Source organism: Ixodes scapularis, unplaced genomic scaffold (assembly GCF_016920785.2).
Source record: "Ixodes scapularis isolate PalLabHiFi unplaced genomic scaffold, ASM1692078v2 PGA_scaffold1__304_contigs__length_218370807, whole genome shotgun sequence".
NCBI lineage: Eukaryota > Metazoa > Arthropoda > Arachnida > Ixodida > Ixodidae > Ixodes > Ixodes scapularis.
Window position 1 is genome coordinate 197,290,559 of NW_024609846.1, and position 24,666 is coordinate 197,315,224.

The 24,666-nt window shown below is 47.6% G+C and overlaps 1 pseudogene; it reads left to right on the plus strand.

Moving 5' to 3' along the window:
• Positions 1 to 1,523: 1,523 nt before the first annotated feature.
• On the plus strand, positions 1,524 to 5,039 carry LOC120849909 (annotated as a pseudogene).
• The last annotated feature ends 19,627 nt before the right edge of the window (positions 5,040 to 24,666 follow it).

The following is a 24,666-nucleotide window of genomic DNA, read 5'->3' on the forward strand; positions in this document are numbered from 1 at the left end:
TTGTTGTCCTATGCTGTCTGGGTTGTGCCAAAGTCGAGCACTTGAAGGACTCACATGACACCCTCCAATGAGTACTTGTTACGCTGACATCGTACATCTATACAGCTAACTAACATCGGGAATGTTCAGACACCGAATCTATTAATGTATTTGAATTATTCCTTCATCAGCCATCAAAATGCAGCCAGCAGCATGTGCGTAGGATATACACTTAGTTGATTATAGTAGTTAAGGTGGCAAGGCTGAATTTAGAAAAAGGACGTATTAACAGCGGAGAAGAAGAAAGCCCAGGCATTAAACGTTCGCCTTTATTTCTTGGTGACTTTCTTCCTATTCTTCGGAGGATTTTCCAAACGAGTAAATGACTGCGCCCAGAAGGTCAAACCTTCCAAAGCACAGAAGTGTACGTTCAAATGAAAGGTTTAACCAGTGATAAAGGCGTTAGGCTATCTTTGTTACACCTAAAACACCACGAGTAACTAAAGAGAGAGTTTCAGGCTGACATCTTGTTACTGTCGTTTTCGTTGAACTATGGAAATATGCACTGAACTTCAAGGTTTGTGTACACATGTTGGTAGTCGTTTACACTCGTGAGCTAACAAACAACAAAAAAACACGAGACATGCCAACTTCTAGGGAGCTTTTAATTAGTCTGCTACATAACGCGTTAAAACTAACATGTTTCTTCATTCTTGTCTCGGTAACGAAGCAATGATTTTGTTATTTGTCGAGTTAAGGAGCGAGCAAATACTTTCGTTAGTTGTCGATGGAGTAAAAGTAATGATATTAAGTAAATTTTGAATTGGAACATGTACGACACAAGTTAGCAGTCTGGTTTGAGTTCGCGCCTGCGATGTTCACGGTAAAACACCGCCTGCTAGACGATAAAAATATGTTCACAAAGAACTGCAGTATAGCCGAGGTTATCGCTGAACATATCCATTTAAATTTACAAAAGCAATTGTTTCCCTTCTTCGGAGATAAGTATTCTAAAACAAACACAACGAGGTTCATTTGGTTATCCCAGTGGTGTTGTGTCCTACTGTGTTTATCTTTCACCTCTTCTTTGTGTTGTCCGATCTTTGGAGTTAGTCTTCAATATATCTTCTTTCTTTTCCTCTTCTGTGTTATGTACGAATAAAGCAGTTACTCACGAGGCTCTGCCCGCAATGATCTTGCTTTTATAGCGGTCCACGAACCGCTCAACACTAGATAATATGGCGACAAGAGTTAAAGCAAGCTTTTCCTGCCTGGACTGAGCCTCAGGGAGGACTGCAGCCTGCCCTCAACGGTACCCTCTCTATTGGACAGTTTTCTGCGTTTTCCAGTGGAACCATCTTTTTTGCACGATTTAAATCAAGATGGCGACCATTTCTAACGGGACCATTTGGTGCTGAGCAGCCATCTGGCGTCATCATGGCTTCGGGCGGCAAAGTTTCCTCAGAGTTCTTGGCAACATTGGGACCTTTACCATTCCATGGGAGCGGTGGATCAAAACGTTCGAGCGTTATTTGCTGGCAACGGGCGCCCAAGAGTATCCTGCGCAACGGCGTCAAGCGATGCTGCTGAACTGCCTCGGCGTGGCCGGCCAGCAGATTTATGACTCACTACCAACGCCTGAACCTGCTGTTGATCAGACATTAGAACCGTTAGCAGCAGCAGGTGGCGAGCAAGCTGTACGAGCTACTCCTGATGTTTACAAAGATACCATCAAGTTGCTGGAAGCCGAATTCACGTAGCCGACAAATGTGACGCTGCAGAAGATTCAGTTCTATTTACGTAGACAAAGAGAAGGCCAGACTCTTTACGATTTTCTGTCCGCATTACGGACGTCAACCGTGCAGGCTAATTTTGGAAGTCCAACACAAGATTGCATCAACAAGCAGTTCATGATTGGGATAGCAACGACGAAAATTCAAGAACAAATGGTCCTTGGTGCATCTCTTACGTTCAACGTAGTAATGCAGCCCGTCTTGAACCTTAAATGGTCACGTCGCGAATTTCGTGAATGGGCTTACGTCAGCGCGTTAAAATGCAGTGGGCAGACCTTTCATGTTACAGAGACAGCGAAGAGCCGCGTCAAAGCCCGGAGCCTATCTGGCGAGAGACAGTCCAAAGGGATGCCAAGGGCATCCTCCGGGAAGGACACTCTGACAGACTCCATATCAGAGCAGTCCTCCACAGCACTCATATTATGAGCCATCGCCGCCATCTCCACAGAGGGCATCATCACGACCCTTTGCAAGGCCGGGTGCCATCTCAAGGGACACGTACACAGCACGTTATTTGGAACCAAGCGTGACCTGTGGAGGTAGCGGGCCAAACCCGTATTTTCGCAGACAGCAACCACATGGACAGGCGTCCGACTATCATCGGGACTCCAAAATACAGTTCAACCTCCCATGAGAGGCTTCCCAAAACCTACAGGCTTCATGACGGCAAGAAGATTTCCGTCGCACGCGCGTCTGTACAAATTACGGGAATGACCCACGCAAATGCCAAAGCTACGACACCTGTCCCGCGAGAAGAAAATATTGCTATAACAGTGGTCGCCAGGGTCATCTTTACCGTGTGCGCCGGAGTATAGACCTTTCCAGCGGCAGTCTCGAACGAAGCGATTTACAGCGCGTGTCCCTGGTTTTGAGAGTGTACATCAGTGTTGCCCGACTGCGCTGAGCTGTGGAGTTTCTCGTCAGTAGGCTGTGGCAGCCTGCGTTGGCGCAATTCCGGACGTTGGTGGCGGCTGAATTGCCGCGTTTTCTTTTTTATCTTGTGTTCTGTGGCGAGCATAACTTATTGATGTCTTTAAGAAAGCAGTGCTCTATTTTTGGGAAGAAAAACAAAGAAATGAAAGCTGTTTTGGTGAGTCCGTGCGCGACAGAACAAATGCAACTGGAATGTTTGTTTCATTTTATGTTCATCGTTTTACGCACCGTAAACTCAGCCGTGTCAATCTATAAACGTCAAAATATTTGACCACACAGGATGTCCGTACTGCATGGATATTCCCCGCCCACAACATAAAATTCAATGAGTCTCATCAATCGAACAAAAAATATATTGTACGTACCCCTCGGTGCTGCGTTATCCGAACAGGATTTGAGAAAGGTCTCAAATAACACGGCATGTCCAATATACAGTGTCGACGATAGTCACTTCACGACGATCGGACGGAATCCGGTGTGTTTTGGGGAACATGTAGAAGAGAGCTCCTTTTTTGCACAGCTTCATAGCAAATGAACGAACGTGCTTATTATGTCGCCACACCCCGGACCCGACCCTATCAGCTAGTTTTTGCGAAGACCCGGAACACAGCCTGGAAGGCTTTTTGGAGATTATCTCGACGGAAATAATCCTCCAAGCACGTCGAACTGCCTGCGTCGCGGGCTGCTTGGCGTTCGCTCTCTTCGTTCATTTCCTGCGAAGGCCGAGCGGGCTACGAGCCCTGGTATTCCCTGGTTCTCACAGTGGGAGATAACATAGAAAGGGTAAGCATCCTAAACAGGCGAACAAAATAAAAACTTCCAAGAAAAGCCGGCGAACTCCGAATGCAAAATGCAGGTGGGGAGTCACGCTGACCGGGTTTCCACAGCTCAGGCGGGTGCCAGAAATTTCTGGCTGATAGGGGTCGCTCAATTCGCAAAATGGCGGCGGCCAGAGCGCTCTTTTTGGAAAGGTCTATACGTCGAGATCGTCAGCGATCCAAACGCAGGCAAGTGGAGGAAGTCCTCTCAGATTGCGATGCCCCCGACGACGACAACTGCGACCCCGACATTGTATGTCACATTAGTGAATCCTCGAAGGCGAGTATCTACATTAGTGACAAGGTCCTTAGAACGCCAGTGAAGTTTCTGCTTGACACCGGGTCATCCGCATTGCTAATGAATAAGACCACGTTCACGTAATGGTTTGCAAGTGACGCCTGCGTGGTTTCCCCTGCTGGAAATGGGCGAAGTGAAATGAGGACAAAATTCACATTGAACCAATGTGCAACTGTGGGTCCAGACACACTGAGCAATATGCATTTATGAAACAAAAACCTATGTGCACCAATTCGTAATCCTTTAGGGAATTCACATTGGGCTGATTGCATTTATGAAACAAAAACCAATGAGCAGCAATTGGCAACAGGTACCCCGGTGCACATTGCATTGAGGGTATTTATGGGGCAAAAACCAATGAGCAGCGATTCGCAACAGGTGCTCCTACGCACATTGGGTTGATGGTATTTATAGGGAAAAAACTAATGAGCGGCTATTGGCAACAGGCCCCCCTGTGCACATAGGATTGATTGTATTTATGGGGCGAAAACCAATAAGCGGCAATTGACGACAGACACCCCTGTGCACATTGGGTTGATGGCGTTTAGGGGCAAAATCCAATGAGCGGTAATTGGCAACAGGTGCCCCGGTGCACATTGGTTTCATGGTACCCAGTCAACCAGCAACCGTCTATTAAACATCTGAGAGATCTGTTGTCCGGACATTTAACATATTCAGTGGATATCTGCTATGATCCATCTAACATTGAAAGTATGTACTGTGCACTGCAAAATGATTCCCCAGAAAACGTACCACTAACGCAATCTGGATGATGCAGCTGGACATTCAGGACCATTGTAGGATGTTCAGCCTGATCCTGTGGATGTACTATGTACATACCTCAGAAATATTTCTCTCCCTGGTATAGGGACCAGCCCTATGCCAGAAGGAACACAATAGTACTGCCAGTGTCTAAGCAGCCTCCTTTTTATGCTAGCATACAGCGTGTGAACTTCCCTACAGAAAACTTTAAACAGATATGAGTCCAATTCATTACCAAACAAGAGCTCAGAGGGCAGATTTGCTGTATAGCCTGTGCATGCTCTCAATGTATACCCAAATGGCGCATTACAGGTGTATAATGTAGCAATCAGGCCCGCAGCAGACATTCTCTATTTTGAAGTTTTTTTTCACCATCAAGCTCAGAAGCTTTACCGCAGGATCAATGCAGATGACACTGACAAGAAAGGCGACACTGGTGATACTGACTCTTTTTAGTGAGGTGGACCCCGCCACATGCGAGAGAACTGTGAAATACTGGACACAAACATTGTCACATGCTATGACAACCACCCTGAGGAATTTACTGAAGTAAGGCGAGGACATGTGCTCTAGTGACGAGGACACCAGAATCCCATGACAGCTATAGCACCGACTGTATGGCAAAAGATGCCGCTGCAGTCTTGCAGCGTAACTTTGAACGTGAGTAGCGCACTAAATTTCTGCCCAGCCTGTCAGGCATGCACATTCATTCTGTAAAAAAAGTCGCAGTGCCAAACAAATTGCCATTAACTCTTTATTATTACTGTTAGACATACGAGCAGTGCTTGATTTTTTAAAAATAAGTATAATATGTGAGCAATGCTGCATACATAGCATAAGGTTTTCAAAATAAAGTATACTTACTGAACAATGCAGGATACTTTGCCTAAAAAAATTTCTGATAAACATAATAAAAAGCTCAGTGGATTCAAGGCTCACTTAAAGCAGTTCACATCGCTCTCTCCTGTGGTGCAAAATGTTTCTGAAAAAGCAACGAAAAATGTTACGTTAAAATATGTGAGCAGTGGTTTACCATGCTTTGAAGCAAAACTAATAAAACAGTGAAGTTCAAAGTGAAGTGACTGAAATATGCAAGAACTGGAGCTGATGTAAATAAACCACCATTATTTTACGCCTTGTTTTTACAGCACATTCATGCTGGATGTGTGTACTGTATTGCCAACTTTTGTTTGTTAGATTTACATCAAATATCACAGTGTTCTTTAAATTTGTTTTCAATGCATTCTTTTTAATACAAAATAAGGTACTATTATTTAATTAAATTTTTCCTCTTAGAGAAACACTCCAAAGAAAATTTTTCTATATGAAATTATTCAATGCTGTTCACACCTGTAGTATTTGATATCAAATTAAACCAAAAAAGGTGTCACTAGCTCAGTGATGTGATTGGCCTAAGCATTTTGGAGCACCTCTTGGAGCAGCCAAAACAGTGTTTTGGAGCAGCAAAAGTGACCTTTGGAGCCCTTGAACACGAATAGACCAGGAGATAAGTGTCTAAATTTGGTCGTAGTATCCCTTTAAAGGGAGATTTTTGTAGTAGAGTATGATTTAAACAAAAACAGGAATGTCAATGAAGAAGTTTAGAAAGCACCATATCTGCAGCGACGTGGGGACGGCAACACCCGACATCGCGCGACCAGCGTTTCAGCTCACAAAGCAACTCCCGTCGCGCAAAAACGTGGTTTTGTTTCACAGCATGACGGCATGTCTGGCACCCGGCACACTAGCGTCGGAGCGTCCGCACACGCCCGTGTCTATCGTTGAAAAAGTTTAAAAAAAGAGGCGAGACGAGATTCGCGAGACGACGAGGCGCGAAACGGGAGACGGCGGCAAAAACATTGCAAGACCGGATGAAGGCAGGGCACTTTGTGTCGGGCGGCCGCTTGCGCCACCTAGCTCATGCATGCTCAATTACGTTCTTAGTTTAGTTTCAGTTTTGAAAGGCGACCGAAATTAGTCATTGGGCGCAGGCTTGGCACAGATTACCTATATTTTGGCAAAATGTAGCGGGATGTAGCAGGGTTAGCCTCTTGGCACTGTTTGGCGCAATCGGCGAAGCAATCACATCACTGCTGGCTTAACATTAAAAGCATTCAAGTACTCTCACATAGAAATTATGCTTTGAAGAAATTGCGCACCATACTCTACTGTTTAAGAAAAGTTAGAATTATGTGCTGACGTTAGCCTACCTTTTGAGATGACTGATGTCAGGCAGGCGTGACGGACTATGGTTTCTACCTTGAAGTCTTCACATTTATGGCAGCTCCGCACTGCATCTGATAAAAAAAAGCAACAGACATATGACACCAACACTTCCATAAATCTGATTCCATGTGAAGCGATGTGCAGTACTTTTCCAGAGGTAACTTACTTATGGTGCACTCAGCAAGGTGAAGATTCCTGAATGTCAACTTTCCTTTACGACCTTCCCACAAAAATTTTCGCTCCAACTGGTCAGTCAGGAACCGCATTGTGATCCGTCTCGTACAAGAGGCATAACCAGATCCGGCGACTTTGCTGAGCTGTCGAACATAAAAAAACATCCACATAGCAGCCGCTTAGTTCAACCATAACTAGGGATTGGATGTTTCTGTTTATTTTTAGTCAAATTTGGCAGGTGTTTATCAGCATCCACATCTTCATTAAATTTGCTATTAATAATTATACCTGCTCTTACTGATGCACTTTCGACATTTAAACTGAGGAATTTTGACGTCTTTATCTCAATATAGCGATTGGACTCAAGATTAGACCACTAGGCACGGGCTTACCCGAAAGCCTGGGCTCGAGCCAGCACGTTGGTTGGCCTGGTTCGGGCTCAGGCCCGCTGTAACTGACCGTGATGCCAAAGGAGGCCATCGTAGAAATCGGCGTTTCGGTTATCTCAGCAACATCAACTCCAGAATCACTAGACAAGTACCCATGAACGTAGGCCCACCTCAAGACAGTGGACGGCAGCGTCGTTAATCATGAGGTGAGCTTCAGGTTAATCCCAGCCACGTGATGTTTTAGCTTGTGGTGATAAATAGCGGCAAACCAAAAATAAAGGGACATTGAAGCGCTCTGTCAGGAATTTAAAATGGGGGACTCACAAACATTAACGCTAAACAATCTCAACCTAATTGATCATGAGAAACACTTATCTTTCTCTACAAATAGCTGGGGAGCGCTAACATAGCCGCAATGATGTAGTGGGGAAGCTTACAGACCTAGTAGACAATTATACACATACTGGGGAATGCCTGGCACATATTCAAGTATGAATACATGCTCACTAGATCTACAAATATTTTAGAAGATACAAACTGCAAATTAGTAGTCTTTCTTACAAAACACATTGCTGTATCTTAATCACAGTGCTAAAACCCATAAAAACACTTTTGACTACATTTATTTTAATAAAAATGTTCTCAATATGTACATGACACCAGCAGTCATAACTTTGATTTAGTTTATCGCAAGCTATATTGCTCTGGCAGCAGCGTAGATAAACCTTTTAAATGTGCAGTGAACCAGAATTAATACAATATGATGAAGTTTCCGTACACCACTTCAAAATAACCAAAAACAATGCTTTTCAGATCAGTATGTTTTGCTATAAAAGGCTATAAAGTTATAGCCTTTATAGTATATTATAAAGCTTTTAGTCTTGCCACATCCAGTTGCGGCTTTGCTTAGCCTTTGTGCGGTTTGAAGGTCTGCCGGTTACAATTCGCCAAGGGCCATCTGTGGGGAAGATCATTACCGAACCTTAGTTGATGAACATTGATTCCCTCTTCTATTTGAGAACTTGTGTAAAGTCTTGTTGAGCCACATGCCATTACCAATGCACACCAGTGTTGCGGAATGGGCACCCCCATTCCATTCCAATTCCATTCCGGGGAATTAGAGTTTTCGATAATTCCATTCCTTTCAACTCCTAGGAATGGGGACACAGGGCCCATTCCCACTCCTGGAATGGCTGAGTCCCTCCATTCCAATCCTCCAATTCCTAAACGTTAAAAGTGCCACTTGACAGCTGCATTACGTTGCAGGGTGTGGTCGGTTTGCCTTGCTGCATACCCGACCCGGAGGAATAACACGGAGCCAACGGTTTCAAGAACAAGAAACTACATTTAATTGGACATGGACAAGACGATTAACATTGCTACCGGCGCTGCCGGAGTCCAGGCAGCGACCCCCCGTGCGCCGCCTCTGATCTGCCTTATCAAGGCGGCGCAATCGATGTGCGCGTGGCTGGCGTGACGTCGCCGCCACGCGGGAAAAGTTCGGCTTGAGCCTCGCAGTCGGGCAACTTGGCTTGGGAGCCGCCAGGGTGCCCACACTTCCCCCCCCTCAAGCTTCGTCCGGCATGTCGATGACTGAGACGTTGTGGGCGTCAGGGGGTGGATGGCGCTGTTGGGCGGACTGACGTTGTAAGTCCGGCCGGCGCCTGCTGGACGAGCGCGGCGGCTGCTGACGAGCGCGGCAGCTCGGTCAGCTCCAGCTTGTCGCTTGTTCGGGATCAGGGCTCCACCAGGTGGCTGCTTTGCACGTGGTCCTTGATCCTAGCCAGCTGCTGCTCCGTCCTGTAGAGGGTGGCCGCGGTCCACGATGAGACCGGCCGCCGTGTCGTTCAGATGGCGGGTGTGGCGACGGTTTTGTCCATGAGTCAGCTTCGTAGAAAACATAGAAGCAGACGACATGGGACTCAGTTGAGGGCTGAGCCTGACGTTATCTTCGGACCCCTTCCAGAAAGTTTGAAATAACGGATCTGAGGTGGGCACACAATCCTCTCCCCCCTCTCTTGAAAAAGGGGCAGATCCGTGGAAGTAGAAAACTACCCCCAAAATGCGAGAGAGGCAAAGCCAAGGAGACAGAAAAAAAGGTTCCTCTCTCTCTGGTGTCACCGACGTCGCAGGTTATACCGCCGCCTTGGTGGAGACAAGGGGGTTTCCGGAACAGGACTGCCGTCAGTGTCGTTCCGGTCCTGCGAGGAATCTTCGTCTTCTGCTTGGAAAAATCGTTTAAGGTCGGTGACATGAACAGGTCCGGTTTCCTCACTAGACTCACAGTTAACTAGTTTGTAAGTGAGCGGTGAGCACTTTTCACGCACGCGAAACGGACCTTCCCACCTGTTGGCGAGGGAGGCTGCGAAGCCTCGAGCGGCGTCACTCAGTGGGTGAGTACGCCGGAGTACAAAATCTCCCACCTCGAACTGCAAGTCACGTCGCCCCTGGTTGTACTGTTCTGCCTGCTGTACTCGGGCGACGTCGAGATTTTCTCGGGCCTCTCTTAGGTTATCGGAGAAGCGCTTTCGCAGGTCCTCTGCGAACTTCACGTAGGGGCGAGGCCTTCCTCCAGACTCTGTAGAAAGGAGGCTGTTAGAAAGCGGGAATGCGAGCTCCTTGCCGAAATTTAATTGGGCAGGAGTGAGACCCGTTGACCGATTAGTGGTTGTACGGGTTGCGAATGCCAGCTCGGGCAGTTTCGCGTCCCAGTCCTTGTGGCGCTCGGTGTAGGCCACTAGCATCATCTTAAGGTTTCGATTTACCCTTTCCGTGATGTTTGCTTGCGGGTGGTACGGGGAAGTTCTTTTGTGTTTGATTCCCAGTACCGCGCATGCGTCCACAAACACCTTACCTGTGAGATAGGAGGCATTATCGCTTACAAGCTGTACAGGAAAGCCAAACCTAGCGAATGTTTCGAGTAGACACTCCCAGATTTTTTGCGAATCTAGCTTCCGCAATGGAAATAACTCAACCCACTTCGTGAAGTGGTCGGTTACCACGAACAAGTACTGATTGCCCCGGGTACTACGTGGGAAGGGGCCCATGACGTCACAGCAACAAATCTGCCAAGGGCTCTGACTCGCGATTGGTTGCATGAGACCGGGGGCCTGACCACCACGTGGTTTTGCCTTCTGGCACACCGAGCAGCTACGAGCATATCGGAGCACATCCTGCCTCATGCCTGGCCAGGTAGCAATTTGGGATAACTTTTCGTAAGTCTTGCTCCCACTGCTGTGTCCTGCCAAGGCAGAGTCATGCATGTATCGGATGAAAAGCTTACGTAGCTTGCGAGGTATCACGGTCCGGAACGCCGACAGGCTAGACGTCTGGCACCGTGGTGAAGTGGGATGCGGTGGTCGGGTTAGGGATGCAGTCCTCTCTTCTGGTAAACGGAGTCAGCTCCGGTTGTTGTCCCAGCCGGTATCCACCACCAGAAAAGTCGAGTGTCACGCTTTCGCCTGTAATGAAATCTCGGCCCAAGATCACGGGTACCACGAGTCCTGGCATATAAAAAAATCGCTGACGCCGCTTCTTTCCATTAAACCGAATCTGCAGCCTCACGGCTCCTCCAGGTGTTATCGCTGTACCAGAAGCTAGCTGCAAACGGGTTTCGCACTCCCGGAGGCTTATCTTTTTTGCTTTGCAGAGTTCGAAAACGAAATCCCCTATGAGCGAGATAGCGGCCCCAGAATCCAAAAGTGCGGCAATGGGAAAATCGAGCGGTGATATTGTCATGCGCGGTTCAATGATGTTAGGCTCGGGCTGGATTCGACATACCGATGGAATCTGTGCCGCGGCCTGACCGCTCCCAGGGACTGCACCGGCCGTCGGCGAGTGGCTGTCTGGTTTCAGCGTCGCCGGCCGTAGTAGTTTCCCTGGTTGTTTTGGTTCCGGCCCTTTGCCGCCGTCTCGTGCCACCTCTTGTTTGTAGTGTCCAGAAGCCTTGGACACTGCTTTCGGTGATGGCCGGGCTGCTCGCAGTGGTAGCAGCAGTCCGACGACAGTTGCCTGCTTAGGTCACCCGCACCGAGGTGCCCGTCGGACCGCCTCCAGTGATCGGATAAGGAACCACTATGGGAGGGCCTCCACCAGGCTTGCGGCTGGCTGTTGTCAGGAGGGCTTGTTCCGTTGCGGCGGGGGTCAATGCTGCTGGGCTGCGGGTTTGCGACCGCACCGTGCCAGTTTTCGCCAGCACTTGCAGGAGCAGACTGATGAAGATGGTTCGCTTGGGTGGTGATCTCCGTTGGGCCCCAGCTTGCGATAGGGCACGGCCAACGACCTCCCACCCGTCGTGGCGACCCCCGCCCGAAACCCTCACGGGCCTCGCTGTGACCTCCGGGGACCTCTCGGGGAGAGTTAGGCGAACACACGCTTATCCCGCACGGGAGTTCACCATGCATGCCACGCCAACTCTCCTGGTTGACGTGGTGGGGAAGGGAGGTCTCGTTCGGACAGTCCACTTGCGTGGAGGCCTCGGGGCCCCGCCATGCGCATGCCGGCTCGAGCGCGTACTTGGCTGGTGGCGGCGGCACGTAGTTCCGCTCGGCATGTAGAGCTTCCTCGATGAGGCGGGCACCCCGGGCTAGCTCTTCAAGGGTCTCAAAGGTGCGGTTGATCAGGTAGCCATGGTACCTGGGGTGACACCGTCTTCTGACCCGAGCTACTCTGTCCGATTCCGGTAACTTCGGGTCCGCCCTCTTGAAAAGCTCTTGCATGACCCGAACGTACCGGACCAGACTTTCATCCGGGCGCTGCGTCCTCCAAGCATTCCTGTAAGCACAAAAAAAGAAACGCCCCCAAAAACCCAACACAAGCGCGCAAAACGATTGCCGCGGTCACAAAGACACGGTCACAAACACGCCAATACAACAAACGTGGACGTGACGGAAGCACGAAACAACGATAGGAAACACGGGGAATATGAAAAAGGCTTACCGAAAGAAGAAACCAAGCCCCGTGAAATTCCTGCGAGTGGGTAGCATACCACGGTTGGGCGCCATTGTGGTCGGTTTGCCTTGCTGCATACCCGACCCGGAGGAATAACACGGAGCCAACGGTTTCAAGAACAAGAAACTACATTTAATTGGACATGGACAAGACGATTAACATTGCTACCGGCGCTGCCGGAGTCCAGGCAGCGACCCCCCGTGCGCCGCCTCTGATCTGCCTTATCAAGGCGGCGCAATCGATGTGCGCGTGGCTGGCGTGACGTCGCCGCCACGCGGGAAAAGTTCGGCTTGAGCCTCGCAGTCGGGCAACTTGGCTTGGGAGCCGCCAGGGTGCCCACAAGGGTTGGGCAGAAATATTCAGAAATGTATTTGGAAATGCAAATACTGGGATAGATGAAAATAGTTGCTGAGATACTGATACTCAAATCTCAAATATATCCATAAAAATGTATCGTGATACGTATCGGAAATACATTTTAAAAAGAAGCAGAAAGTCTTTGGAAATACAAATACAAGAATACATTTTAGGGAGGGCAGAAATATAAATACTGATAATACAATACACTTTTCAAATTTCTTTGAGACGCCAACTGAGATGAGGCTTTAAGTTTAAAGTGGAACTTTCTTTTTTTTTTTTTTTTGGTCTCGAAATTATTTTTCCGCAGGGTTGGCACTTCGTTTTGAAGGTAGTGGTTCCGGACGAAGAGTCCTAAATGGGTTTAGAAAAACGTTCCATCAAGGATTGACCGCGGTCCCTTCCCTGGCATCCTGTCTGACTGACCAGTGATGCGAAAAGACCGACCTCTAAAATAAATTTCATGAAACAATCACCACTTCCCTGTCCAATAAGGCTACCCCTGTCTGCACTGCATGACGTCACGGTGGGATGAACCAGTATTCTTGAATCTGTAGGTGTTGCCTTGAACATGAAACTTTACCCACGCTGCTGTATGAAAGGACAATACATACTTTCGTTGTAGCTGACCTCGTTGAAGACCATGCAGGCAGCTGCATTTGAAATTTTCGAGAAAAGTGGACCACCTGAAGCACCCTGAAGCGCATGTATTATCTTCTGTTACGGTTAAAAAATCGATACCGCGGCATCCCTGTTGTGACGGTCCTTCCTGCCGACTCTCCGCCTCCAACGCATGAATGGCAGTCTCCAAGTTTCGCCTAGCATCATTCAAACAGGGACCTCGTGGATTGCGACCTGAGATGGCCGGCACAGGCGCGAGCTCTTCGAGAAGCAGCGCGCTCGAGACGAGTCGAAAGTGTACGAAGTCTGGGTCCGCACAGCGAGGCCACGTCTGGCCTCCTTCCTGGGTATCGGATCACCAGAGCAGCAGGTCACGTTCACGTCGGCTGATGACGTACCAGCCGTGCAATATTACAGGCGCAGACGCATTCGGATATGTGTTGAACTTCACTGGTGAAAGGCGCCACCGCCGCCCCCCCCCCCCTCCCCCCTCTGTTCGCTGCTTTGACGCTTGTTTTTTGTATTTGCATTTTTTTTCTTTTGCGCATAAGTCTGCTAGGGCCTTACGCGGGTTCGCAGTTTCCCGCTCATTTTATTTCTGAACAACCAACTCCCTGACTGGCTCGGTATAGCTGAACGTAAAAAATAAATAAATAAATAAAATATAAAGAACCTGGCCCCATTCCATTCCCATTCCATTCCGGGCAAAAGGCACCTAATTCCATTCCCATTCCATTCCCCTGAACGTTGCCGCCATTCCATTCCAATTCCATTCCGGGGTCGCGAAAATGAGGAATGATTCCGGAATCATTCCAACTCCGGAGTGGCAACTCCGCAACACTGATGCACACATAGAAGACATAAACTTCAGTTCATCTTTGAAGCAGCACTATGTACAGGAAATTTACCAGCACAATATAACTTGTACTGGGATTTAAAACAGGATCCTATTTGTCAACGGCATGCCTCAAAATTAATTTTGTTGATGAAAAAAAAATTGTAGCAATATTTATGCGGCAAAACACAATTTGAGTTTGGCACAAAACCGAACCGGTGTAACTAGCAGTTATCCTTCTTACCTTATAACTGCCGGAGTTAACGATTTAAATGATTCGACATAATCCCTCATCCTCCAATTCTTCTTCATCTCCTCTCTCTCTCTCTTTACCCCCACCCACCCACCCAAACAAACACACACACACACACACACACACACACACACACAAAAACAAACACACACACACACACACACCTCTCTTCTCCAAATAGACACAGACCGCGCCACGCCTTGACACATATAATTCATTCTAAGCTTAAACTTATCAGCACAGAAAAAATAAGACACATAAACTTTACCTAGTTTCTGGGCATATGAAAACAAACACTCGGCACCCCTATCAATGAAGTTCCTTGTACTTGTGGCGGTATAACTAAAGAAAATCTCAAATTTAAAATAAGTCTTATGAATTGAAAATGAAATGACGATTACCTGTTTCATACAAGCTTCCTCCAGCCCTTCAGGGCAGTCACTCATCTCAACGGAGGAACTTTTCGGTACTAGCACCCACTTGCTGTCACTGGGTTTCCGCGTCACTCGGCGATCCTGAAACGACCGGCGCCGAGAGTTACTCCCACATATTGTGCTTAAAGCTTCAACTTTTAGCTTAAAGGAGATGGTCACTAGACTGGGCCTAACGCGTAGGGGGACTAGAACTTACCAAAGAGCTTTAGGATCCGCGCCTTGAAGAAGTCCGATTCCGTTTCGTCACACAAGCTTGACGGGCAGAAATTCTCCACATCAGAAATTGAGATGATATGTGGCTCATGGTCGTCCTCAAGACGTACGCTTGCATAATCGTTCGTAAAATTCCGGTAGCTCGACTGGTCTCAAGTCTCTCGACTCGGCAACGTGCTTCAGGCGGTTAGACGGTTAGACTTCCCGCGAACGTTTCGTTGGTTTCGTTGCTTCGGCCGCTTCGGTTCATGCACGTGCTTCCACAGCTTCCACAGCTTCCACGCTTCCTTGTCCTCCGGCCGGAACGTTCGGTTTATCACGTCGGACTTCCTGACGCAGAGGATGTATCACGTGACTATAGTACTTCGTATTTTAACCCTTGTTTTTGTTTGCTGAAGTAAACAAATACTTAAAATATTTATTTATTGATCTTAATTTAGCAAAACATTTGCATAAATTGCACTTTGAAAACTTATTTTTGTCTTATGTGTCTTCCGGGTGACCCCACTGCTCACTCCAATGACTCCAGCTCACACTATATTGTCACGTGTAACCCGCAAGCCCGCAAGTCCCGCAAGCATGGAGAATAGAAGCCCGCAAGTGTGACTCCGGTGACTCGGACTGATGCACTTAAGAAAATAATAAACGTTTCTAAAAATTATAGTATTAATTAATTGTCAAATTTAAATACTGAATATATATTGAACTTATAACGAAATAATTTTTTATTTGTCATTTTAAGTAGAAACTTGCATTTGCTGCGGGATGACGTCGGCGCGAATTCTAAAATTTCAATCTGAGACATGTACGCTGTCGCGCTGTGCGACCATGAACCAAAACAAAATAAATATTTGGAGCCACGAAGTATACCCAGCTTGCCAAGGACAACAGTCATGAGACGAAGTTGTGTCCTGAAAAATGCTACAACAGGTCAGGGACCCGAACCGACGTCGCCGACAGCAGTTTCTGTAAGCTCGGCTGTCTCGGAGTACGGTGAGACGAAAAGTCCCCGTGGACTAAGTAGTACCAATGAAATCGGAAGCGGTCACAGTGCTGGGCCAGTTAGTGGAGACACAAGTGATAAAATTGTGAAAGGCGACGGGAGATTTGAAAACAATTTCCTGTCCAAGTTTCCGAAACGGCTACTGCCAAAGACGAATGTAACGAGTCAGACGTACCCTGTTTCGGCTGACCTTAATTTTAATTGGACGCAGGTTGAAGGGCATTTGAATCTCGAAAACTTCATTGCTGGAGTGTACACTTCTCCCGGCACCAAGGAAAAGTACAGCATTGGGAAGCCAGAAGCCAAACTAAAGGCCCAAACTGCCAACAAGCGCGTAAATTGCCTTTCAAAAAGGAACTTCCTTGCTCAACTACGAAGTGGAAAGCGCTGCCTGACACTTACTCTGCGTGAAACAATGTGCAATCATAATTTCGGGAAGGTCATCCTTATTTGGTCTGTGTGTGTGCATTTTATGTGCTTTTTTATGACGTCTGTGGTGTTAATAATTATTCGATATTATTCGACACCACCGGCTTTTCTTTTCTGTTAATAAAAAGCATGTCCGCGATAGAATGTGCACGTGATCTGCCGCCCCCGAACGAGCGCGTAGCCTCTGCTGGGGCTCGAACAGGATACGTTCACATGGCAAAATGGAAGCCTGAAGTATCGCATTTTTTCGCCAACTCCGCCAAAGTTATAAAGGTCTGATGTCGGAAGTCGGAGAGCTTTGGACCAATCGTGGAAGATGATAATAGGATTTTTGAGTCAGTGTTATTCTGTTTTTGACCCTGTTTTACTCTGACTTGCTCGGTTCTGGAGCGAAATTTATACAAAAACGAGAAGGTTCCACTCCGGAACCAGGTAGAACTGAATAAAACGGAGCAAAGTCGAATGTGAATACATAATCTAGTTGGTGCAATCGTTTACGCTATTACTGTTACTGAGACATCCTGGAAAACAAGAGGACAGAATACACCGCTAAAACTGCAGAGTTCCGATGATACCTGAATTTCGTGGTGTGCCTATATATAATTATTCATGAATCTTGTGCATACTATGTGCACACACAATGTTCCCGTTCCCCATAGCCTTTTTTTATGTTTTACTGGCAGCCGCATGTTTTATAATACGAAAGAGGACAATACGTAAGTATTCAGGAAATTCTAAAACACGTGCCAAAAAGAGTTCATCTTCACTTTATTAACTGAAAGTTTTTTTTAATTAGTGTCTATATGACCCAACCCAAGTTATATAGCTAAAAAGAAAATGTTTATTTGGCAGAGAGGAACCCATCGGGCCGGCACGGCACGTATCTGCAGGGGGGGAGGGGGACCCATGGGGCCTGCCCCCCTCCTCCCAAACCTTCCATTTGGTGGGGCGTCCTCTCCCCCCTCCCCCTCATAAAGCATTTTGTCATGGGCGAATCAAAATCCTGGCTGTGTGCCTGCCATCGGGTATGTTTGCGGAAAAAAGTATTTTCCAGTGCTCAAAACAAAACTTTAGTATATAGCACCTTTAATTTCCCCACTAAGCGTACTATTTAACTTGATAGATGCCCTTTTAATGGATTTCATGTTCTCTATGATCCTCATCTCAAATGGTCCAATAGGAATTCGCAGTCGACCATTAAAAGTTCTCGATTTGAAATGCATTTCATATGACCAATGAAGCTTTCAGTTTAACCATTACAACTTCTTATTGCTCCTATTGAAGGACCAATATGCACTTGTATTGGACCGGAAGACATTCGTGTTGTTCCCATAGAAGTTTTTACGTGTCCCACAGAAGTTCCTAATGGTACAAGAGAAGTCTGTATTGGTACGATATAACTTTTTATCGGCCCAGTAGAAATGCCCATTAGTACGATGAAATCCTATTGATCCCATAAAAATCTCTATCGGTCCCATAGAAACTTTTTGCTAGTGTGTGCTAATTTGGCAATTGAGCATTGTCACTGCCATACTGCACCGAGTTCGCTTCTCTGCAGTGCATGGCTCATTGCTATCTCCTGCAAAATGGCTCTGCCGCGTAGCGCCACTGGCTGCAATGAGCTGCAATGAGCAAACTGATTGTCGTGCACATTGACACAGTTGTCATCGTGGCACTTGCCCCCTAGCTAAAGATGACTTTCCCTCGACCTATTCGTTTGCCTTCCCCCGTGCTGCGGCTTCTCTGCAGCATTTCCAGTTGCACCAATGTGCAAAACATCGGATTTTCTCATCGGCGCCAATTGCACATTCATGCTCATAGGTTTTGGCTGTGCATTTCAATTGGAAAAGGCCTGCCATTTCCAGCAGGGTCTCCACTAGTCACATTGTTGAATTACTCTCGTCAGCCCATACAAATCCTTGGACCTTTCAAAGCGATGATGACATTCAGAGAACGGCACGCGCAACTTCAGTTTTATATCGCAGACCGTGAAACCTCTTTGTTGGGCATGGACGCAGTCATGGCGCTCGACATAGGAATGAGCGGAGCAACACGGCCTTGCTTTTAAACCGAGACCGGTGACACCGGTGAGGCTTCCGCAAGTATGGCCGAACAATCTCCACCGTTGTCCTCACACAAACTGATACCCAAGTCAATGGCATTCAAATCAGCCACGACCCCGAAGCTGGACGCCTTCTCAATTATACTGGAGGAAGAGTGGACTGAACGGCTTTCACCTCCAGCGGAGGCAAGCCTGGCTCCACACGCACACCTTCCAGTTAAGCCAGTGTCAAGTCCTCCGGAGCTTCCAGCATCAATTACATACTTTGAGTGTCTTTTTACGCCAGAATTCGACCAAGTCAAAAGAGTGGTCTGCAAGGTGAAGACCCACCCCTCAGCAATTTCTGTTAAACATCGGGCTCGGCGCACTCCCAATCTGCTCGACAACCAGTTTCTGAGGAGATTAAACCTCTTAAAGGGCAACTCCGCTTCATTTTTGGTTTTGAAAAAACAATGCAGTCCTCTTCAGTATCGCCTAGGAAGACCACACGTGAAATCTTACGACGCAGTTCTGTCTAAATGTTTCTTAAACGGTCCGGCAAACTTTGCGACTCGCCAAGTTGCCGAAATCGGCTGACTTGAGCGGGCGAATTCAGGCGCAACCAACAGCGCAGTCATGGCTACGGCATGGGCGGAGCCAACATTGAGCTAAACGCCATCTACATGGCCCCCTTTTGCTTGTTTTCACTTCTCCGGGCGAGCGTAGCGCATGACGTCAGCAACGTTGCCTCTCGGCGCTCAGCAGTGTCCACGTGATTGGCGTAACACGCCTGCGCAGCGGGTTTCTTGGGAGCCGTCCGGCCGCCCGCCGTGGTCCCGCCGTTACCGCCGTCTTCCGCGTCACAACCGCCGTCGTCGTCTCACCGATTGTGATTATTGTCTCTCGAAGTTTCGTCCACACTACGGACACCACGTGCGCGCACACTCATGCCGCAGTTGTGCAGACGTCGTCGAATGCCGTAGACACGAAAACGTGGCGAAGAGTGCGGTGCAGACGACACTCGCGCCTGCCACACGCCCGCCCCTATCCCGCCCGTCGTTGGGCCGAGGATCACGTGACATCTCGTACCACGTGATGGCCATGTACTTGGCGACCCGAGGCCAATGTTGCCGGGCGGAGCCGAAGTTTCGGTTTCGATTTCCGCTCGTGTTTAAAATCAGATTTAAAAATGTATATCCCATTTTTTGCGAAGCAAACGACGTAGTGTGTTTTACTAGGGCTTTTTAATTCGAAATCAATCATTATCCCGAAATCTTCGGAATTGAGCGAGTTGCTCTTTAAAGGAATACTTCAACGAAATTTGAAATATTCCCGTCGTGTTCATAAATAGGTTGAATATGATCCACAATATCCGTAAATGACAATCGCACGTTTGTATTTTGAGCCTGGTGGCTGTATTTTTCGTTATAAACGGCCCACTCTGGCAAGAGCTCGGAGAAGGCCCAGCGGAGACCACGTGACATCCAACGGAATCGTGACGTAGGTCGTCTCAGGTCAAGCAAAGCTACGGCAAGGCAGACGTCGAGAGGATGGCCTAGTCGTTCCAGCCGCCGAAGCGGCTGCTTTTGTATGAATTTTGAGTGACGGGTTAATCTTCTGTAATCTTGTAGGGGGACAATAGCGACTTCTGCGACGCACAAAAGGCATTCTCGGGAAGAGGGGAATTCCTCCTGCCCCTCTTCTCTCGTCGTGGCCGGAGGCGAGACAACCTCCGTCACTAGCTGTCAAGGTTCCTAGACGGGCATTACAAGCGAGGCGTTAGCGACATCCACGAGGTGCTCTTTGCTTATCGTTTAATTCGTTCTAAAATTCCTTTTCGTGACTTTTTTTTTAACAAGATATTGGTATGTTCGATGTGATGCTGCTCCTTTGAACACATATAGACCAAAAAATGAGCGCCGAAATTTCGTTGTAGTATCCCTTTAAGGAAGCTGGGGTGGTCGAGCTCATAAACGCCTCCGAGTGGGTACCACCAATAGTTGTGGTCCGAAAAAAAGGGAACCATTCGAATGTGTGCGGATCTTCGCGAAGTGAACAAAACGGTAGTTATCGACAGATACCCGCTTTCTCAAATCGAACAACTGCTTCACGCACTGCATGGAGCGCAGCGGTTCTTGAAATTGGCTCTTGCTGCAGCATACCATCAGGTGACACCTCATCCGGAAAGTCGCGTTTTAAGAGCGTTTGTTATGCACGAAGGACTCTTTCGCTTTAAGGCCGGTTCACACACACAGCGGAGCGCTAAGTTAGCGCTACGTCAGCGCTCGAATGAGCGCTCATGTGGCGCTTCCTAGTGCTTGATGTAGCGCTCGGCCACTGCTCCGGGATCGGCGGATGCCTTCCCGTCATTCAACTGCCCGAGAATCCCCTTTTCGCGGCCGCCGCGGTCATGTCGAAGACATTTTCGCAATTGCGGCGCTAACACGTGTTCTACGCACGAGCGGCAGGAATGGCTCCGGAGCTTCTAGCATAGATTGCCGGAATGCCCGTAGCGTGGCAAAACCTCTTCTCCTTCCTGGAAAAGGAATAGGCTGTCAAGTCAAGGGGTAAGCAAGCGGCTATTACCAATTCCCCTGGGCTGCGTATTTTCGGCACCGATTTTAATTCCAGAGGCCGTGGCCAATGACCTCATGGACGTCAAAATAATGGCTTTTTATGTTGTCATATTTGACGTCACAATATTATTCACTGTTTTTTTGACAACTACACGATTTATTTTGAATGCCACTGACTGTATTTTGAAATGTCGGTCGCTCGGCGTGTGTATGGTCGGGCGCTCGGCGGCTCGGCGGTGTCCGATCTGGTGCGTGTTGTCTAGGTGCCGCCTGTACTCGTCGCGTTCTCAGGAACATTAAGATAAGCTTTCTCCATTTTCAAACTTTTTCCCGTCCGTCAGTCCTGTTGGAAATAAAGATTACGTGTACCGGAGGTGACAGAGCCCAGCCACAGCAATTCTTTACGCATTTTTCTCGAACTGTACTTGCGTGTCATACGGCGGATTATCACCCTTGCACAGAATAACTGCGAAGGCCGTGCAAGCGGCGAGCGAGTGCACCTCGGGAAAGGAAGTCCCATACAATTTTGTTCAGCAAAAATTTGTTGACAACATTAGTTTTTTTTTTTTTTTTTTTCGGAAATCTTGTTTTGACCATTCGTTTTATACGAGAATCTCGCACGGCACTTGACGCGTGAGTAGTACCGTCGGACGGCATTTGAACGCTCTGCAAAAGTGCTGTCGGACGGCACTCTAGTCACTACGAATCTTCTTTTGCAACAGGAATGACCGACGGCACCGGGCAAACGAAATCGAAAAACGCTGTTTCTGGATGCTGGCAATCGATACGCAGCAGAGCGCGACGAGCACAGGCGGCACGTCAACAACACACACCAGCGAGGACACCGCCAACACCACCGAATACCCGAGTACCCCACCACGCACACACTCGCCGACCGACCGATGTTTCAAAATGCAGTCGGCGGCATCCAAAATAAAATGTGTTTACGTAAAAGAACACCAAATATATTGTGGACGTCCATGACGTCATGGGCCGCGCCTCCTGGACTTCAAATCGGCGCCGAAAATACGCACCCATTCTTCTGAGGCGAGATGGGCGATATTAGGCGAGATACTCCGCGAGAAAGGAAGTCACATGTGAGCCGTGTGCGGGCCTGGCTGACTTCCGGTTGAATCCGCCAAAATCGTCGGAGCGACTTTTGTCTGATACACATCGAGATCTGGAGCAGGAGCTAATCCAAAACGACCGGTGGAACACGTCCGTTTCGATCCCAATCGCCCAGTGAAATAGGCTCGCTTTAGAAAAGTCGATCCCGGCGCGCTCTAAAACGACCAGAGGAATTCGCCATAAGTTTGCTACACATCTAAAATTGAGCGACACGATATGAGACAGTGAGAGATCTGACCCAACACCGGCTTAAGCTTAGCCCGTCGCTTACCAAACCGCAAGAGCGTCGCTGGTGCGAAACCGAACACAGCTGACGCCTGTTCGACTGCGTGGCAACGAGCCGTACGCGGAATGAACCAGCTGTAATCGGAACTCGCCTCACAAAGCTTGCTTGCTGCAGTGGGCTCGAAATATTTCCGTTTTACTATGGCCAGCCATGCCTTCTTCCTCCGTCTTGCAGTTGCGTTCTTCCCAAACGGAATCCGGAAGAGTCTCTTTCTATCCAGTAGGGTGGGTAGAAAGAGACTCTTTCTATCCTCCGCCCTGCTGCTGCACCCAAAAGCGCAACAAGCAGGCATTGTGCCACTAAGTACACAACCTCTTTGCTTTTGACGTCGGTAACCGCGTGGAAAAGACGGTGCGTGTACGCGCGTTCGATGAGCAGCAGAGCGTGTGTGTGTGTAGTTGTTTGCTGGACCCAAGATGGCGGCGATTGAAGCCGCTTGAAGCGCTAATGGATGTGAGTGCGGCGGTGATTGTGTCACGTGATCGCTACTGTCCAATGATGCTCACCAAGCCAAAACAAACGCAAAAAGAAAAGGAATGCGTTACTCTGGGAGCCCATACAGTGACTCTAGTTTGACTGGATTCGATCAAGCTATGCAAGGGGATGCTTCTCGCTGATCAAAACAAAACCGTCGACTTCCAGAGCCATTTGGAGACTGGAGACTGTAACTCGCAGTCCTGTGTTTCCGTTGGAAGTAACCGACCTGGAGACGGATTTATTTTTAGTTTAAGCGTTTAGACTATCGAGTTTGCTTAAGAACAGTACATGTTTAGTATGAATACGTAAAATGGAGCCTTGACTAAGGGTAGCTTGAATGGAATAACGAATGAATTGCGTGGTAACGCTCATTCATTTTGTAAATAGAGTATGTATATGTAGAGTCTAATGTAATAATGAGAAGTGCTTTAATTTTTTTCATTGTGTAAATAGGGTATATATATGTAGAGAATAATGTAATAGTGAGGTCTTCGATTGCTTTCTTTTTTTATTATTGATGTATGTTTTTTCGGAGGGGGGATGCTGTGCCCTACTCGGTTTATCTTTCACGTCTTCTTTTTGTGTTGTCCGATCTATCGCGTTAGTTTTCAATACATCTTCTTTCTTTTCCTCGTCTGTGTTCTGTCCGAATAAAGTGGTTACTCACCAGACTTTGCCCGTGATGGTCGTGCTCTGATAGCGATCCACGAACCGCCCAACACTACAGGTGGAACATGTTCTCCCGTTACTTTTGCATCTACCGTGTCTAGCGTTTTGCACTGAATCAGTTTTTCGCTTTAATATGGTCAAAATGACGTCGTAGATGGCGTGCAAGCGAACTCTTGTAAGGTAAAACATTTGAACCCTGGAGTTTGATGACAGCTATGGGTTTAATACATACACAAAGCTTTATGCTTGTGAAACTTCCCTTAAGGATTTTCCAACACCCGCCTTGATTTTCTGAAGGCCCCCTCTTAATTCGCAGCGACTCATCTACTCTTAATGCTCCCCAACCTCCCCTCCCCCTGAAAATGTAGACGACTTCCCTACTCTTAATTCCTGAGAAAACTCCTGTCCTTAGTCCTCCCACCAGAAGGAACGAGACTCTATCTTGATCTAGGTCTTTCTACAATCGGATAGTACTTTCGGCCAAGCATTGTCAGTTTATCCCCGCACTTCGGCACCATGTGAAGAAATGACACATAAACGGAGCTTACAAATTGCAATGACATGCCTCTTTCTCAGGTCAGTAGCCACACAATGAAGCTTGCGGAGTTTGAGTTCAACACGATCCCTCCAGGGAAAAACACTTTCCACTTTATGAAAAAAAAAAAAACGCACACACGAAAGAAGTAGAGAAACATGGGCACCACTTTTGGGAACGAGTCATACCCGCCTTGATGCCTCCGATGTCTAAGAACGTTCAGTCTAAGAATCTTACTCTGTTAAAACTGAGATTATTGCACCAGCAACCATCTAGTACTTCCAAATGAGTGCACACTCTTTTTTTCACGTGCATGTTTCTACGCACATGAACATGAGGTGCTTACAGCCGCAGTAACACTAATCTCCATGTAAGTTTTACAACCATCATAAAGCATCGTGTGTGAATTCAATATGTCTATGAATGCATTAACAAGTCAAAACTTATCAATAACTCACATAATTCTAACTTATAAGACTGCTACTGC